The 15,796-nt window shown below is 37.1% G+C and overlaps 1 protein-coding gene across 2 annotated transcripts in view; it reads left to right on the forward strand.

Annotated features, from left to right (window-relative positions):
• Positions 1–15,796, forward strand: part of frmd3 (FERM domain containing 3) — a 276,915-nt gene that overhangs the window by 88,754 nt on the left and 172,365 nt on the right. The window lies entirely within an intron of this gene.

Genomic DNA, 15,796 nt, shown 5'->3' on the forward strand with positions numbered 1-15,796 from the left:
CAATACAGATCACATACTCAAAACGTCTTCATTGCACTAAATCTATTTACGTTTATAATGCCTTCAGAGGACATGCTGTTGTAGTAACTATTCTTATGATGTTTCACTTAGTTGCTTTATTGCAGTTTGTAACGAAAAAAAACTGAAATCTCATTTGCCTTTGCCTTTGCTAAAATAAATTAACATATAATACATATAATATCTTTTGCAAAAATTCATTTAACAGGAAAAACACATATATTAATTATTAAAGTATTCATTATTCAGCCACTCTTCAGTGTTAAGTTATATGGTACTGTCACGGAAGATGCAGTAGATGAGCACAGACTCACTTATGACATAGCGAAAGCCCAGAATGTAGATTAGTGACTAAGAGTGTTTGAAGAAGACCAGGCATTAAAATCTCAAAGAAAATCATAACAGTAAGATTAATACAAGCAAAGGTAGAATAATGGCTTTTGAGAACAGTATCAATTGCAGCATCTTTTTCTCGGCAATCTGTTTGATCCCAGTGCCTGTGGAGCAGTATATACAGTACCATATGCCTGATATTTTGTTCTGTCCTTTGGGTGGATTATCATGAAATTTACTCATCTTGAAAATAAAAATTACGATGAGATAATTCACCATTTAGGAACAGAGATAAGTTTCTCTTAAAATATCATCAATTTTTTGAAACTTTCCTACTTCAGTTCAGGGCTTTGGGGAGTCCATCCTAGTAGTAAGATAAGGTACAATCCTGGATGGAGAGGCAGCATACCGTAGGAAACATATATTTGCACTCAAACACAGGGCTCAGATTACAATTTACGGCCAAATAATATTGCATTAGTGTGGCAATGTTTTCTGATTGGTACAGGTCATAAAATGATTTCTTCAAAATCCATCCATCCATCCATTGTCTCCCGCTTATCCGAGGTCGGGTCGCGGGGGCAGCAGCTTGAGCAGAGATGCCCAGACTTCCCTCTCCCCGGCCACTTCTTCTAGCTCTTCCGGGAGAATCCCAAGGCGTTCCCAGGCCAGTCGAGAGACATAGTCCCTCCAGCGTGTCCTGGGTCTTTTGTCACATATATTTGTCTCTTTCTTTTTTGCCCGGTGCTGCATTGACATCGTGCACCAGAAGGCTTGAGCTTATTCAGTGCAAGCAAGAACACGCAGGTAGCCGGTTGCTTGTGCTATAACAAGCTTGACTTGGTGGCGGTGAACGCACATGTGCAGTGCAAGGCATCCACTGAGAAAAGAAGAGTGTTCTTTGCTCACCTTGCAGAGGAACTTCGTAGTCGCTTCTTACCAGAAAAGCTAATAGATAAAACAAGAGAGGATGCAACATCGACAAGCTTCTGTTCCAAGATCGCCGCTTCCCCCATCCCCTTCAGTGTAATAGTAACCACAGCACAGAGAGAAGTGTGTACATTGCAACAGGTACACGTCGTAAACGTAGAAAGGACGGTCCTTGGGTGTGTGGTAACTGTTAACATTTGAATCTGATGATTGCATACAGTGTGGAACTGACCTCTCTATACTATTCTTTCCTCTGCATGTCCTGGAGTACAAAAAAAACAGCACCATGCAGCAAATGTGAAGACTGGCAAGATCGGGGAAAAAAAAAAACGCGGGCACTGATTACAAGCGCAAGAAGGCATGCATATGAATATGAATAATATGAATAATGTTGCATCAGTGCCACAATGTTTTCGGAAATGTACTATACAGGTCATAAAATTAGTTATTACAAATATCATATATACCTTTTTGCCAGTGCTGCTTTGACATCATGGACCATAAGGTGCATACTAATTCAGCGTGAGCAGGAACACTGTAATAAAACTGTGACAGTGAGATACAAAGAAGGCAGATTCACCAGTGTTTGTGTGTCAGCTTTTATCCCTCCAGATCAGAGAATTTCCAGTTCCATTATCTCAAAACTTCACTCACATCTACAGTTATTCCCAGTTTCAGATAAAAAGTAACCTCATCAGATCTGGGTGTTGTATCGTGATCATGACTGAGAGAATAAAAGTGAAAAAAAAAACGCAGACTTTTACAAGTACTATAAATTTACACCGGCTGTTACAGACACAAATCAAACGTATGTTTTTATTGTATAATGTTAATAATAAGAGCAGCTCACTTCTCAAAACGGCAAATTTGCCGGGGAGCTGGATTCGAACTCACGACTTCAGCAGATCTTACCGCTGCACCACAGAAGCTGTCGTATTGTACTTGTACCTTTTGTGAAAGTGTTTATTTAATATTTGGCCATCAGCCTTCACACATTATACAGTTCATGTCTACATTTTGTCATTTATTACTAAAACATGAAAAACGTTTCTGTTTTAACAATGTGTTTACATAGATTGTTGTAGACACAAAACACACATCAAATTATTTCCTCTTACAATTCTGGGTAGCTCACTCACAGATAATCAATCAAGACAGGAACTGGGAGAACTTCTTGCCCGTTCTGAGGTGGTGGGGGGATGGTATAGCAGGCTGCTTGGGCTTCTCGACACATTTAGAAGACAAAAGACGCTGACGGAGAGGTGCAAAGGGATTTAAGGTGGGCTGTATTTACGAGTTTTTTTGTTGGTAACTCTAGTGTTAATGACATAGATTTCAGTATAGTTAGTAAACTTGTGAAATTTGCAGATGATACCAAAATTGGAGGGATGGCAAAAGCTGAGGCAACATAAAAAATATTTCAACTTCAGAGCTGGTTGAACACTTTGGAAATGCAGTTTAATGTAGAAAAGTGCAAAAATGCTATGTATGGGCAAGAGGAACATCAATTATAAATATGAGATGGGAGACACTGCCCTAAAGGAAGCAACCTGTGAAAATGATATAGGGTTTTTTTTTAACACAATACTTTCATTATCTAAGCAGTGCTTGGTTATATCATAAACTGTTGAATATAAATCATAAACTGTTGAATATAAATCAAAGACATTATGCTGACAGACTCTGAGAATTAAATCTGAGGAGACTGCTTGGGGACCTAATCCAGGTCTTCACAATCCGTCAAGTATTGATAAAGCAGATCCAGCAGAATTCTTTCAGCTTAAGGGTGAATCAGGTTCTTATAGACATCAGTTGAAGTGCATTTAGGGCTGAAGCCAGGAAGCACACTCATCTTAACACAAAGAGTTGTAGGAATCTCGAAACAAACTGTCGAGCCATGTAGTTAAAGCAGAAATTTTGACACCCTTTAAGAAGTGTTTTTTTTGGGGGGTCTTGTCCTTTTTGGGAGATGGACGTCTGAGACAGAACTCTGTTAGCTGTGGTGTTATTTTTCCTATATTTCCTTTTTCTTATCATCCCGAGGTATCCTGTATTTAATCAACCCAAGGGGATTCAGTTACAGTATATGCAAGTATATATAAGCATGAGTGGCAGAAAAAAAGGTTCTGAAAGAAACAGAAAAGACAGCTAAAGCTTCATCCAAGCCTTAATAGGCCTCTAGTTCAGTTTAAGGTACGGCCTGCCAGAGACTGACCTGGAACAGATAGGCGAAAACACGCTGCAGCATTGCCTCCAGCCGAGAGCGAAACTGTGAGCAAAAGTGCAAGTCGGGCCAGGAGAACTCGTCAATTCCAGAAGGTTCATTGAAACTGAAAATGGTCTAACTTTCTGCACTGTCAGCTACCCACCAAGCGTCAGTGGCACTGAAGACTGAAACGAACAGTCTAAGCTGAAGGTAATGATCACCACAATGATCACTGCAATAGCAACCTTTAAGAAGTGTATGAATGAGATATTGGGACAACTTAGCTATTAACTAAATTAACAAGCCTGATTGACTGAATGGTCTCTTCTTGTTTGTCAAATTTTTAAAAAGTTAAAATCATATAACTTAGGTAAAATTTGTCATTAGAAGATTGCTTTTTTTTGTTTCTAACTGAGGAGTTTCCTGATCACATTGTGATCTGTTGTCATATAAAAGACTGACTGTTATTGTTGTATTTTTTAATGCTTTGTTTACTGATCTATGAGTATTTTAACGGGAAAGAAGGGTAGAAACTTGCACCCACCAGCATCCACCAAAAAATGTGTACCACTGCCTACTTTATACCTGTGGTATGAATGATGGAAAATCTGGAAAACATATAAATAATAGGAACATAAGAATAAATGCAGAGAATGAAAACAAAAGTGGAATAAATATAGACTGCATGAATTATTTAATTAAATCTGCAATCAGAACAAAAGTAAGGAATTCTCATGTTTCATTCTAAGTTGTGGCATGTGGTAGATATCCATCATTTGAATAATTTTTACCACTACAGAGAACAGTATATGATAAAGCTGACATAATTAGTTAAAGCTTAAATATTTAGGACTATGCTATGCTAGATATGCAGACTGTACAACTGAAGTCTTTATCATTACATGTGAATATTCTTACTAAAGTCAGAATGTTCAGATGTTTTTATAAACTAAAAGAGATTAAGGTAAAGGAAAAATAATGCTATTACAAATAGTTTTCTTTTTCTTGGAGAAAGTGTTATTCATTACAGTAGAGTACATAAAAACCACATAGTGAAATACTGTTGTTTTCAAAGATTATATAAAGTCATGTTTGTCATATGGAGGATTTGTTAAAAGGGATAAATAAAATGTGCTTAGCTGTATCCTCTCTGCTGACCTAAGCCTAACCCTAACCCTAATAATCGAAGAGTGTATTTCAGGCTTATAGCCTTAGTAAGTTCTGCCTAGTTAAATGAAAACATCATGTACATTTGAATCTCAGTGTTTTGTGAGCCTGGTATGTAGAAGAGTGGGTCTAGTCTTCTGAGTGATGTATCCATCAATTCTGCCTCACTTATTCTTGGGGAGGGCAATAGGAAACCAGAGTGGGCTCGAGGCACGAATCAGCTCTGTCACACACATATCCACACTCATGTATGCTTTGGAAACTGAGTGTAGACCGAGTGTCCAAATTTCGGAACATATTTTTTTTTAATTATCCAGCAGCCAAACAGACAAGAAATACAAAGTGAGCCAACAGATGACCAACGTTTTTCTGAGAGTATCATCATCATTTGTAGCTGAGAAGGGACCAATATTTCTCACAGTATCCCTTTATTCCTCTCAGATATTTTATTGAAACAGATTGTGTGATTGACACATAGTTATAATTGGGATCAAGTTAGGTGGTCATCTGTCGGCTTACTTTGTATCTTATGAAATGTTTGGCTGCCGATTAAGGAAAAGAGAAAAAATCAGGGCTTCTCAGTCTTAAAAAGCTAGCCTTTTAAAATGAAGATAAAAGAATTATGTTCCATTATTAGCAGTAACTGGTTACTAATTACAAAGCTGGCAGGAAAATCAGCAGTCACTGCCATGATCTGTTGTTGTACTACACTAACAACTTTTACTTCAGTGCTGTTCCCTCCTACTCTGCTCATGTTCACTTCTTTTGATCTCCCCCTTCCTCTCTCTTGCTTTATACTTCTTCAAACTCAGTCCAGTCTTTATTGTTTACCCTGAAGATGTGCCTGCTGTTATACTCTCTTTGTGTCATAGGGGTGGTTATAGGTAACTGTCTACTTTTGAACTGAAAGCCATTAGCAATGTTTTAGAGTTTTTGTATTTTTCAAATAAATACCTTAATTAAAACAAATGCAGTAATTACTGTGTGTTAACCAGTGCTTGAATTGAAAAACGGTAAGTGACAGTACTCTCCCTTTTTTCTGGTTCTCTGTCGTCCTCCTGATGTGATGTTACCTTTATACGGTCCTTTTATTGAGCGTAGGGATGCCTCCTTTGCATTTTCCATCCGATGATATAAGTACATTAGATTGGGGGATGGAATTCTCCTTGAAGTTTTGATTGCAATACTGGCTCACTTGAAGCCCTGAGTTAACAAGTAACTATTGGCCAAATGTTTTTGGCGTTAACAAATTTGTCCTTCAAGTACAACTGTCTTATATAAACATATATTATTTTGATTAAATCAATATATTGCTCATATTTTGAAAATCCCTTTCTATATATAATGCTGGTATACTCCATGGATATGATTTGCTTGGATAAAAAATGTGAGTCACAATATAGTTTACCATTCTAGTAAATATATTTTATTTACTTTATATTTCTGTAATTTGAATGTAATTTTTTGAATAGATTTAATTTAAAACTTTGTTGCATTAGGTGCATAGCTGTTGTGCAGTTTTAATCTGTATCTGTTCATGATTTGTATAATTTCTTCTAATACTTCTTGTTTAACATCTGTTAAGTATACTTCCTGCCATGGCTTCTCCAGGTGTCTTTCATTGCTGTTTTTTTGTACTTGCTGTGTTGTTTTTGCTGTTCTGTATTTTAATCTCGATAGCCTGGTGAAGCATCTTCAAAGCTATCTTTACTTTATTTTAATCTAAAGCCTAATTCGGATGGGATTAGTTTTACACCAGGAGGTGTGTTAAAGTCAATGTTTGAAGTGGGCCAGTACGGACCGCTACTCCATACCAGCATTTCCCTGTTCTTGCATTATGAGTGCTCTTAGTTAATGTACTATATGTTGTGATAATAAAGCGACACAGACATCATAAAAATTTGGGGCAGCCACCCGTATATTGTTTTCCTGGCTGCAAAAGTTGAATTTTAGAAGCACAATGTGCATAGAACAGAGTCCAAAACAGAACTGATCATTACAGACAAAGATGGAGGCTTTAAAGGCCAGTAAAGGAAGTGACGTCATCAAAAGGGCCGGAATCGGAAGTGGTGTCTTCTGGACCGGATGTGACGTCAGCAAAGGGCCCAACATGGGGAGTGATGTGTTCTGGTCTGGAAGTGACGTCAGCAAAGGAGTCAGCACCAGAAGTGATGTCTTCTGAGGTGCCAGAGCCTTGCAGGTCTATAGGGAACTAAGAAAGACAGTCAGCGTACTCCGCCGCCCCCTGGTCGGATGTTTTATTACAACTACTCAGGCCCTTTAGCTGCCTCCTACTCGCACGTGTGTGACAATGTATACCAGTGCAATTTATAATAAGAATATGTCCATTCACTCAGCCTCCCTCTACTCAATATAAATTATACATATCAGCACAACTTCAGATCTCAGGAGGGGATATCCCTACTCTCCCATTATTGAGCACACAAGACAAGGAATACAAGAAGTTCTTTCTTTTCACTTCAAGCAATGGATAAAGTAATTATTACTGGAGGAACCCTGTGAGTTCAGTCCCACCTGTTTAAATTGATAAATGACGGAATTTTACTGATGTGTGGATTTGCACAGGACTAGTTTAACCTGGTAAAAGGTAAAAGGCTCCATAATCATTACTTACATGTGAATGCGCAGTCCTTAAAAAGTTACTGATATGAGCAAATCAATGGGACTGAAATTATAGAAGTTCTCTAGTAATAATTGCTTTACTCCAACTCCTCGTGTAAAACTAATCCTGTCCGAATAGAACTTAACACTTTTGAAATAAATGGTTCATTTGTTAGTGCTTCTGGGTGAAAACCGTAGAGTTCTGGGCTCTAATGCCAGCATGTCAGTGTGGGTTTTTCTCTATGTACTCTAATTTTCCTCTCACGTGCCAAAAGAGATTCAATGTAGGTCAGTTAGAGATTAAAATTTGTCCTGGTGTGAGTTAATATGAGTGTGTGTGTACCCAATGATAGACTGGCGCACTTTACAAGATTGTTTTGTGATTTGTTCCAGTGCTGACAGAATAGTCACAGCACCCTATGCCCCTCTACTGAATAAGAAATGGATGAAATAATGCTTTCATAACATTGGTTTCTAATTAAATCTTTAATTACAGCCTGTTAAAGTTGGTTCCTTAAACAAAGTCCATTGAAATTAATCTTTTTTATCAGTCAAAATATAGTACCAGCGTTTCACACCAATAACATGTAGTAAGTAGATTGTCCTGGTCTCTATAAAATGATGTGAGGAAATGAATGTATAACAAAACAGTGCCTCTGTGTATTGCATTGATCAATGGCTTATTAAAAGAAAAGTGAAATTATACAAATAGTTAAAAAAATTACACCAAAATAGTATTTGTGATTGCAGTTTAGTGATGATGTGAGATGGAAATGTAACTGATCTTCTGAATTTTTTTATACAAATAATTTGTGAGTTGGAGAGACTCAGTATGTATGCACCCACCCTTCTGCTCTGAAAAAACACAGTTTTAAGTCAGATGAAATAACTACTGTACACTCATATGGTAATTTTTGATGCAGTGTCTGCATTTTTTTTCAGTATTTATGGAACACATATTTCAGTTTTTTCTAATACATCATGTTTTCGTGCCTGGTTAGTAACATTAATTAGGTAAGATACTAAAACCTGTTCCTTTATTAAAAATCTCTTTTACAAGAATCTTTAAATAAAAAGAGCAGATGTAAAACTTTTGGAAATCTGTGTTTTAAAATGGGATAATTTTTTACAAGCATACTCGTTATTTTATGGTACACATAAAATTATTTTCCCAAAAACATAAAGACCTATCTTATCTATCTTAGATAAATTTATTTTAATAGCCATGGATGCTGATCCTTTTCTATGAATAATCCTTTAAAGTCAGCTATGAGAAGAGACCTAGCAATTGCTGACCTGGGGCCTCATGTATAACGCCCTGCATAGAATTCACACTAAAACATGGCGTCTGGACAAAACTAGAAATGTGCGTACACACATAAAAATTGAGATGCATAAAACTGTGCATAAGCAAAGCTCTATGCACTTTCCCTTTATAAACCTCAATCAACGTGAATTTTAAAGCAAGTGCATGAGCCTGCATCCCCACCCTGACTCCTCCCAGAATTCGAACTATTTCAATATGCAAATCAATATAAACTTCCCCTTCTATTCAGTGTTTTATTAAAAGACAATGGCAAAAGCATGAGTAAAAAAGAAGAATTTCAGCAAATGTGAAGTGGAGTTCCTGCCCAGTGAAGTGTAGGCAAGAAAAAAACTATTTGGTGAGTTAAGCAGTGATATAAGCAACAAAAGGAAGCTGATGGAGTGGCAGAGGCACTCAAAAGTTCAAGTTCAAAAAGTCTCACAGTGTCTGGAATAAAAGAAGTGGTCAGATATCAAGGTCAACATGAAAAAGTAAGTTACAGCCCACCATATGAGTGTCAACACCACTGGAGGAGGTAGCGGAATTCCGGGGCTTACACCGTTTGAGCAGTGAGCTTTTGAAATTATTGGTGAGAAACTTATAACTGGCATTTTACTACCACCCGAGCCTGAGAGTGGAGGTCACTATAACATTGCCCTTGTTCAGTCAGTGGGTTGGCGAGCAAGGTGAGAAGCCATGTCTTCAGTAGGTACTTGCTGTCACCTAAGTAATCGTGCTTTATGGTTACATCATACAGGTGAACTTACAGTTTTGACCAAAAGGGTAATATTAAATGTTTTAGCTTATCAAGAAGCCAGTCATCACACACAACACCATTTTCAGGTTTGTTCCCAACACTATTTCTCAGAATGATTGAATCAAGAGTCGAGCCAGGCCATCTTGCCACAACATTAATGAGACACATTTTCGCAACACAGATAATTTGCACATTAATAGAGTGAAGATGCTTTCTATTTACATAAGCAAATTCATTCTCTGAAAGCACCTTTATAGCAATGTGCTTGCATTCGACCTCCCCGATTACATTTGGAAAACCAGATGTGGGTGCAAATTGAGCTTTGTTTGATGTTTGCCTGTTCAACATCAGTGTAAGGAAATATTTTATATCTGGATGACAAGTGGATAATATCATCCCATACAGCTGGCATGGCATGACTCAATGATGACTGAGAAATACCCGATTGGTCCCTTAAGAACAGAAAACTGAGGTGCAAAAGGTTATCAATGTTATGCAACCCCTAGTTATAAGCATGTGGATCTGGGAGTTAATTATGAGGTTTTCTGCCCCAAAGGTTGATCCTCTAATGTTCTTCCCTATTTTCTGAGATCACCATAAATTCACTATTTCATATAATCTTCTGACAAAACTAACAGTATCACAGGTCAGATACCAGGGAATTCTTTTTGATGAAAGAGAACTTTTTCTTGCTAACAGCTGTCTTGCTTTATTCCTTACAGTATATGAGACTAGAAACCATGCTTTATGTGTTTGACTCACCTTCAATGTTAGCCATCCAATGATAAAACTGTACATTATGTAAATACTAACTTGCTGAAATAAGAATTCTCTTGGTGAAATGGAGCAAAATATGTCTGTTTTACTGCTTTTTAGCTTTTAGCACCTAACTAGGTTTCACCTTGTATTGTGCACTGTGTACTAAAATGGTCTCATCACTTCACAAAGCCAAACACCCTGTACACCTCAGTCTATAAATATAACACCAGGTTTTGCAACGTCAAGAAACTTTCAAATGATTTGTAGTAATGGGGTGTACTGTCAAAGTGGATGCAACTTAGTATAGGAGTAAGATGGAGGACTTAGTTTCTTGGTGTAGAGAGAATTGTCTGCAAATTAACATAAGCAGAACCAAGGAGATAGTTATTCACTTTTGTTGTACCAAAGAGCCTCTATGCCCAGTCAGTGGAAGTGGAGGTGGTGCACTGTTGCATGTACTTGGGGTTTTACATCAGTGGCTGGATGGACTGGTCTTGTAACAAAGAAGAGCTGTCGAAGAAAGGGCAGAGCAGGCTGTTCTCTTTTAGGAGACATTGTTCCTTTGATGACATAAGGTGACATCCTTTACATGATGGCCAATAGAATTTTCTTGGCTGTAGTGTTTTGCGCCAGTGACATCACCTCAAGAGAGGCCTACTAATTTAGCAACCTCATTAAGAAGGCTAATTCAGTTATGGGATGCATTCTCAACCTGCTGGAAGTACTAGCAAAGGAGAGTATTAAAATCAGACTGATAGCTGTCCATTTCCTTGTCCCATTCATCCTTGGCGTAATGAGTGGAGCAACTTATTTTCCAGTGTAAATTATGTGATGTATGTGAGGTACAATTCTGGTCATGCATACTTTTTAGAAAGTTGAGATGATAAAGTGTTTTTAACGCATGTACTTGAATAATTTACTATTGTTCTTTAAGAATGGTCACTGCAATGGTATTATAGTATAGTGTGGTACTGAATTTGCTCTTTTTTATATTTTATGGTATATTTCTATTATATACTGTATATAAATCAATTTTCATAGATTAAAGCAGCCTGAGGTTCAGGCATGTTAATTAGATCACTTAGTAAGTGAAAGTTTAAATTTGAACCAGCAGCCTTGTGTTTTCAAATTCAGCTCTTTAGTCAGATTGCCTAGTTAGTACTTACAATAATACTTCAAAGAAATACTAAATTTTAGCTTCAGTTCTACAGTATTTTTGATGCAGGAGCATATGACACTGCAATATTGCATATACTCCTATGTGAATGTTTTATTAAATTAACAACTGAAAGTGCACCTCATTTGGTAGATAAGCATTGTTAATGTTTGCAGTAAAACATTATACAGAAAGATTATCTTGAATTTTTATAATCTAACAAGCCTAATGTAGTTATAGCCCATTTAGCTGAAACTGAAGTGGAAGCTGATGCCTTCCCAAGGGGAACTATTTTCACGTCAGTTCACAGTTCCCATAATAATACAGCTTAGGAAACTTTCAAAGCCTGTATTGGTCTCTTGAGAAAGAAAATCCCATTCAGGGCTGATGGAGATGATAAGCTTGCATGCAGAAAATTGGTCAAGATGAATGTTGTCTTTATCTTTTCAACTTAACACTTACAGCACAGTATACTGCTTAACAGCAAAGTCTCAATGGTCTCATCGTGATTTTTTCCCTTATGTGTATCACTGCTACAGAATGTTGTATTGTTCCTAAGGTAACTCTATGCAGGTTATGACTTGGGTAACCTTGCTGTTTACTTCTGTTTCTGATTCATTCTAATTCTACTTCTTCAGCTTGATTTTAATTTAGAAAAGTTAAAGCAAATTGCCAATTAAGACTTGTACCTCTTCCTGTCCCTTTACTGTTGTGTTTTGCTACAAAGGATTAGTTATTATTTTCTTATTTGTTTATTTTATTACAAGTTGGCTGTTTTTGGAAAACAACATACAGTGTTTGTCTCTTTCCAATTTTAAAATTCCAGGTTTTCTTTCTACTTTGAATCCCTAAATAAAGCACTCTCTATCTATCTACAGTTAGGTCCTTAACTATTTGGACAGAGACAACTTTTTTCTAATTTTGGTTCTGTACATTACCACAATGAATTTTAAATGAAACAACTCAGATGCAGTTGAAGTACAGACTTTCAACTTTAATTCAGTGGGGTGAGCAAAACAATTGCATAAAAATGTGAGGCAACTAAAGCATTTTTTGAACACAATCCCTTCATTTCAGGAGCTCAAAAGTAATTGGACAAATTAAATAACTGGAAATAAAATGTTAATTTCTAATACTTGGTTGAAAACCCTATGCTGGCAATGACAGCCTGAAGTCTTGAACTCATGGACATTACCAGATGCTGGGTTTCCTCCTTTTAAATGCTCTGCCAGGCCTTTACTGCAGCGGCTTTCAGTTGCTGTTTGTGGGCCTTTCTATCTGAAGTTTAGTCTTCAACAAGTGAAATGCATGCTCAATTGGGTTAAGATCAGGTGACTGACTTGGCCATTCAAGAATTTTCCACATCTTTGCTTTAATAAACTCCTGGGTTGCTTTGGCTGTATGTTTTGGGTCATTGTCCATCTGTATCATGAAACGCTGCCCAATCAATTTGACTGCATTTAGCTGGATTTGAGCAGACAGTATGTCTCTGAACAACTCAGAATTCATTCAGCTGCTTCTGTCCTGCGTCACATCATCAATAAACACTAGTGTCCCAGTGTCACTGGCAGCCATGCACGCCCAAGCCATCACACTGCCTCCACCATGTTTTACAGATGATGTGGTATGCTTTGGATAATGAGCTGTTCCATGCTGTCTCCATACTTTTTTCTTGCCATCATTTAGTAGAGGTTGATCTTGGTTTCATCTGTCCAAAGAATGTTTTTCCAGAACTGTGCTGGCTTTTTTAGATGTTCTTTAGCAAAGTCCAATCTAGCCTTTCTATTCTTGAGGCTTATGAGTGGCTTGCACCTTGCAGTGCGCCCTCTGTATTTACTTTCATGCAGTCTTCTCTTTATGGTAGACTTGGATATCGGTATGCCTACCCCCTGGAGAGTGTTGGTCACTTGGTTGGCTGTTGTGAAGGGGTTTCTCTTCACCATGGAAATGATTCTGCGATCATCCACCACTGTTGTCTTCCGTGGACACCCAGGTCTTTTTGCGTTGCTGAGTTCACCAGTGCTTGCTTTCTTTCTCAGGATGTACCAAACTGTAATATTGTAGCAATTTCTCAGATGGGTTTTTTCTGTTTTCGCAGCTTAAGGATGGCTTCTTTCACCTGCATGAAGAGCTCCTTTGACCGCATGTTGTCTGTTCACAGCAAAATCTTCCACATGCAAGCACCACACCTCAAATCAACTCCAGGCCTTTTATCTGCTTAATTGATAATGACATAACGACGGACTTGCCCACACCTGCCCATGAAATAGCCTTTGAGTCAATTGTCCAATTACTTTTGAGCTCGTGAAATGAAGGGATTATGTTAAAAAAATGCTTTAGTTGCCTCACATTTTTATGCAATTGTTTTGTTCACCCCACTGAATTAAAGCTGAAAGTCTGCACTTCAACTGCATCTGAGTTGTTTCATTTAAAATTCATTGTGGTAATGTACAGAACCAAAATTAGAAAAAAGTTGTCTCTGTCCAAATATTTATGGACCTAACTCTATCTATCTATCTATCTATCTATCTATCTATCTATCTATCTATCTATCTATCTATCTATCTATCTATCTATCTTTTATGGCTTTATCTTTGGATATTGATGTTGGGCCTAGTTTTTTGGATTTTTATTTTCTGAGAATTCAGCAGTAATATAATATTCTATATCTATATTTTTGAGTATTTCATGCTTTTTCACTCAAGTTTTCTGTTTCTGTGATTTGTCTTTTACTTTTGATCTGTTTTGGAAAAGACTAATTTTTTTTTTTTATATTTTTATTTTATTAATTTTCATTGTAATCATTCCATACAAACAGATCAATTTATAACCCAACAAATTTGAAGACAAATCAAACCCCACCCCTGAGAAGGAGAGCTTAGCTAAAGGAAAATTGCTTAAGGCTTTTTAATAAGGCAACATTAAACAAAGGAAAGGGAGAAGTAAATAAATATGTAAATATGAGATGGAGAAGGGAGTTAAATGCAGTAATAGTTATTTCTCTTATTCTAAAATAATATTGATTAAATCCTGCCAGGTTTTGAAAAAATTTTGTACAGATCCTCTAACTGAGAATTAGATTTTTTCCAATTTCAAATAATATAAAACATCGGTTTCCCACTGACTTATAAGAGGAGGATTAGGATTCTTCCAATTTAACAAAATAAGTCTGCGTGCCAAAAGTGTAGTGAATGCAATCACTATTTGCTTGTCCTTCTCCAATTCAAGTCCATCTGGACGAACACCGAACACAGCTGTTAATGGGTTAGGAGGGATTGTGATATCAAGACTGTCTGAGAGGCACTTAAACATTTTTGTCCAAAATGATGTTAGTTTGGTGCAGGCCCAGAACATCTGACCCAGTGAGGCAGGAGCTTGGTTGCAGCGTTCGCAGGTTGGATCCTGCCCTGGAAACATTTTGGACAGTTTTAAGCGAGACAGATGGGCTCGATATATAATTTTTAGTTGAATAATTCTATGCTTTGCGCATATAGAACTCGAGTGAATTCTCTGCTTTGCTACCTTCCACTCCTTTTCTGATATATTGATTAAGAGATCTTCTTCCCAATGTCCTCTTGGGTCTTTGAAAGGTAGGGACTCTAATAAGATTTTATATATTGCGGAAATAGTGTTTATTTCCTCGAAATTGAGCAGTATTTTTTCCAGCATTGTGGAGGGTGCAAGCTGGGGGAAATCGGGCAATTTCTGTTTAACAAAATTTCTAATTTGAAGATAGTGAAAGAAATGTGTAGCTGGGAGGTTGAATTTGGAACGTAATTGTTCAAAAGATGTAAATATGTTGTCTATATAAAGATCTCTGAGCATTTTAATCCCAAAACTTTTCCAGGTATTAAAAACTGGATATACTTGCGAAGGTTGAAAGAGGTGGTTCTCTTGCAGAGGTGCCACTGATAAAAGATTTTCCATCTTAAAATGCTTTCTAATTTGGTTCCATATTCTGAGTGAGTAAAGCACAATTGGGTTATTAGTATATTTGCGATAACTTTCATTTATTGGAGAGCAGAGCAGGGAATATAAAGAAGTACTACAGGATTTTACTTCTATTGCGGACCAAGCCTGTGTATGTTCATTTATTTGTGTCCAGGTTTTTATGGCTTGTATGTTTGCTGCCCAGTAATAAAACTGAAAATTAGGTAAAGCCATGCCACCTTCTGCCTGAGGTCTTTGTAGGGTCGCTCTTCGGATACGTGGGTGTTTTGAGTTCCAAATGAATGAGGTTATTGTTGAATCTAACTGTTTAAAAAATGATTTATTAATATACTGTATATTGGAATGTTTTGAAATAAAAAGAGAAGTTTAGGAAGGATATTCATCTTAACAATGTTAATTCTTCCGGCTAGAGTGAGATGAAGGGTTGACCATCTATGCAAGTCTTGCTTAATTTTTTCCATACAGACGCCAAAATTTTGTTGATAAAGAGCTTTATGTTTACTTGTGATATTTACCCCTAGGTATTTAAACTGAAGGTAGGGTGTCTAATCTAATATTATATGCTTGTGAATTCACTGGAAAGAGTATACT

Source organism: Erpetoichthys calabaricus, chromosome 5 (assembly GCF_900747795.2).
Source record: "Erpetoichthys calabaricus chromosome 5, fErpCal1.3, whole genome shotgun sequence".
NCBI lineage: Eukaryota > Metazoa > Chordata > Cladistia > Polypteriformes > Polypteridae > Erpetoichthys > Erpetoichthys calabaricus.